Source organism: Nannospalax galili, unplaced genomic scaffold (genome assembly GCF_000622305.1).
Source record: "Nannospalax galili isolate Female #2095 unplaced genomic scaffold, S.galili_v1.0 scaffold16, whole genome shotgun sequence".
Lineage (NCBI taxonomy): Eukaryota > Metazoa > Chordata > Mammalia > Rodentia > Spalacidae > Nannospalax > Nannospalax galili.
The window spans coordinates 1,415,254-1,420,063 of NW_008339910.1; positions in this window are offsets into that span (position 1 = coordinate 1,415,254).

Sequence of the window (4,810 nt, forward strand, 5' to 3'; positions counted from 1 at the left end):
TTCTCTCTAAGATAATTGATTATGGACTGCAGTAGAAAAAATTGAAGCTGATTCTTCTGAAGAAAAATGTTTTCCCTGCTGCTCAAAGATTCAAGTCCTAAGTAGTCACCTGGATTCTTCTCCTAGGCTAGTAGATTTTTAAAATTTCCAGCCCTTGGACTTCACTGTCCCCTCTTCTGTGTTTTCAGTTACACCCATGTGATTAACCAGTATTCAATGAAATGCTCACTTTTTAATTCTGCCTGCTTCCTGACATTGTACTAAGCTTTAGGGACAGAGGTTAACAAGTAGCTGGGAGAAATATACTATTTAATGATATTTTTCTCATTCTGGCATGTAATCTCAGCACTTGAGAGGCTGAACTATGAGGATCACGAGTTTGAGGCAAGCCTAGGCTTCTTGAGAATAATCTGACTCCAAACAAAAACAAAATAAGACCAAATGCAGCAGTCCCTAAATCTCAATAAAGAAGTGGGGAAGTGGGGAAGAAGCTCCAACCTTAACTAAAAAACTATTGGCAACCAAATACTTGAAGGGGGAGAGTATGTTTTTTAAAGTGTATGATGCTAAATATATTAACCAGGCTCTAGTGGATAGACATATAGATAAGGATATTTGGGGGCACAAACTTGACTCAATAGGCCTTAAAATATATGACAGAGTACATAAAATTTAGAAGGGAGGATGTAAGAACAATGTAGATAAGGGAGGGACCTAAATGTGATGAAGATATATTATATAAAATTAGCAAAAATCCAATAAAAAGAAAAAAAGAGAAAAAGGAAAAACTAAATAAAAAATACAATTTCCAATAGGACAGACATTTTCACACAAATTGTGTCATATTTCCTGAAAGATTATGATAAGTAACTGTGTGGAAGAATATCAAAGACTTTGTTAGGAATGTGACAAACTCTTAGGAAGCTTATATTGAATTTTAAATTAAACTTGGATTTTCTCAGTGAGATTATTTCTAGAATAATTGAGGTGTGAAAGTGGATATTTTTATATGATGACCTTATTTTCATCTCTTCTCAGAAACTCTCATCAGAAAGGTTTGCAGGCTGGAGAGATGGCCCAGTTGGTAAACTTCCTACTGTGCAAGCAGGAGGACTTCAGTTGGCTTTTCCATCATCCACATAAATACTGGGCATTATGTCGTGTGTCTGTAATTTTAGAGATGTGAACTTGGAGAAAGGTGGAATCCTGGAGTTTCTTGGACAGCCAGTCTAGCATAAATAGTGAGCTTCAGCTTCAATAAGAGTCCCTGCCTCAAAAGAAAAGATGGAGAGTTAGTGGAAAACACAGGATGTTGACCTCTACATATATGAGCACACATATAAACATGCACATACACCTCTCTCTCTCTCTCTCTCACACACACACACACACACACAATGACATGTAAATATACATATATATGTATATATATATATATATCACAAAATCTTATATGTTTTGAATATTCAGTGGTGACTGATGTATAAAGCAATGCATGCTGTTTTTATTGCTAGATTTTTTGTCATTTGGAAAGTATTTGCCATCATTCACGGCAAAACTTAAGAAAGCATTTTACTTACATGATTAGTATTTCATCCATAAATTTTCTTCTCTGTATTATATCATTTTCCTAGTTTTATTAAAACGAGCCCATTGGTAAGTCAAACTCTATTCATTATATGATAGCTAATCACATGAATTTTGTTCCTTGTTTTCAAGAATATGTATGTGAAATTATTTAAGAAATACAGTGAAATTAATCAAATATGTAATATTAAAAACAGGTAACCCATCCGTTAAAGAATAATTAAACTGAAGTACATATAACTTAAATGCATAATCTTAAATGTTAAGATAGATTATCTCAATCTGTTCAGCAAATATCTACTTACATATTTATGATGAAATCCACTACTTATAAAATATGTATAATACCTTAGATATTAATTATTAAATATTAAATTGCTAAGTAATCATTAGTGCATAGGAATCTCTGATAAATCACTGTATACAAAAATGGTAGCATTTTATTTCTCTGAAACTAAAATATAGCATCAACAGGTGTTGCTTTTCTCACTAATACTTTGGTTCAGTCCTTGTTTTGCTCCTTTAAAATTAACATTGTAATATACACTGAATGTAAGTATGATTTTCTTTCTGAAATCAATTATTTTGAAAACAATGGGATGTTAATTTTTCAATTTATGCAGTTTTAACAAAATCCATTCCTGGGTTAGCATATGCTTTACTAGCATAAATATTTTCAAATCCCTGTAATAAAAGCATATGGAACAAAGATTCTTCACTAGAATGATTAGGAGACTCACATTCAGATACAAGTGTTAATATGGTCAACCTGCCATTGAAAAATAGTAGCTCTTCAACAGACTGAGAATTGTATATACTGATATTTTTCCTTCTTTTCTGACAACATAACTACATTTCTGTTTATAACTTCTTTTGAACAGTTTCTTTAGAAATATGTTTTTCAAGTTTGTTTTATATGTCAAAATGTAAGCTTCCTTTTTATAGATGTCACATAAGTAGATTAAAAAGAAAATGAAGAAGTTAATGTTATTATTTCCTAAGGAGGGTAGGATAGTGTCTAATTGAGATAATACATTTTCATGAATTTTATTTCCCAAATTTTACAAAAGTGTACTGATTTTGAATTTCCTTAAACCTCAGTCATCAGATCTATTTGTCTCCTCTTTGCAAACTCAGAAATACGCCTAGTTCTTAAATCTCCAGAAATACCTAAGTTCAAAATGATTCAAACTACAAACTTTTTAAAACATAAGCATAATGGCTGATATCCTGTGGAAACATATCTATCTATCATTTAATTTACTTTTGTAGAAATCATTAGATCTGCAGTTTCTTATAAAGTATTTAGAGTAATATCACATACATTTGTGAGGATCAAGATTGCAATACTGGCACTAGAAAATAACTCTTGCTCTGTTGTTGTGTACCTTTCCTGTGAGAATGTGAACAAGTATCTATTCACTGAGTATGGCACTAAAGACAAAACTACCTAAATAAGTACGTCATAAATGATAAATACATAAATAAATAAATAAATAATATTTCACCCAAGTCCCCTTTTGGAGTTGATGAATCAGTGTTGGTCGGGGCCATTTTCAGGGGCACGGGTGATTCAAGGGCAGCTGTAGCACTTTTCAGTGAACTCCAGCAGGGTGATGTTTCAGAAACCCATATCTCTGAGGCTCCCTGTCCAAATTACTGGTAGCTCCACTAGAAAAAAAAGTCTCTCTTCTCCAGCAATCTTTTTGCTGCCTGTATAACTTTGGCATTTGGCCTTGGAATGTTTGATCTTTCATGATCTTAGAAGTTTCATTGGGTTTCTGAATCTTAACTGCCACCCTCTGCACTCCAGGAGACAATGTTTCAATGTGGAGGAATCAGTTCCACACACCAATAGCATGCTGAACTGTTCTCTCTGTCTTTCAGTATACTTCTTTCATAGAAAGCAATATAAGGACAATGTTGATTTTTAATATTTAGGCATAAAACAAGAGCATTTTCTATTTGTGTCACTGAGGACTAGTTTTTATTTTTTATGTTTTGTTTGTAATTTAGAATAGATAATTTTATAGTTGGCAACATTTCCCATCTCCTTCATTGAAATTTTTCCTCATTAAATTTCAAAATAAGTCTTCAATAGTTCTTTCTCAGCATCTTTGAAATTTATGATATTCCTTTAAGTAATTTGTATGTTTATATGGATTGACTTTGGAAACTTGCTTAAAGATACCTGCTTCCAATTTAGTGTCATTTATAACCGTCCTGTATTTTTCTTTCCCAGTTTTAACACATTTATCATATAACCAAAATAATATGTGTTCCATAGTATATGCTAGAAATTCAACAAATTGCCACAAAGATTATGTTTGGATGACAGGCAATATATTGTGAAAATCAATGATATAAAAATTTAAAAAATTATAAAACAACTAAACACTATGGCTTGAATCAGAGGAAATTCCTTTGTATTTTGTACAAGCATATAAAGTGTCATTTTCAAAATGGCCAGAGCACTGCACAGACATCTATCTGGATCCATAGTCATAGCAGCTCTGTGTATAGACATTATCATGGATCTACTTCTGACAATTTGGATAGGGTGAACTTGCTCCAGATGGCACTGGCAGTGCTTCAAAAACCCTACATATTCAGAGCTTATAAGGGTCCAAGTGTCCATCATCTGTCAAGAATCTTCTCTCATTCTGGATTTGGGTTCATTTCACTTTATCTCTGGGATAGAGGAACCAGGTTATCCATGACATCTACAGAAACCACAGCACACAGAGAAAATACAAATGAATTTTGATTTCTGAGCATTCACATAATCCTTCTTGGTCTTTGAATAAGCTGTAACTTTGTTAGAATATCTTTTTAGTAGGCCCCAGAGATGATGGCTGATATTCAAAAGGGAGCTTCCATTCAAGAGAAATTAGTAAATGATATTTCATTCACATTTGGTAAATTGATTTGCTTTGTTCTATCAATCTGCTTTGGGAATGGATTTCTGTGCCTCATGTATGGTTTATTTTTAAATCTAACCCTCTGACATATTGGCACCTGATATAAAATATCTACTTTTGAGTAAACAATATTTACTTTAACACTACATATATAGATTGTAATTTATGAAGGTGTAGACATAAAATTCCATTCCAAAATTTCATCTTGGCATGCTTATATTTTAATTCACACATAATATTAATAAAGAGAAAGGATATTAAATTTTATTTTATACTGTCATGGGGATGAATATAACTCATGA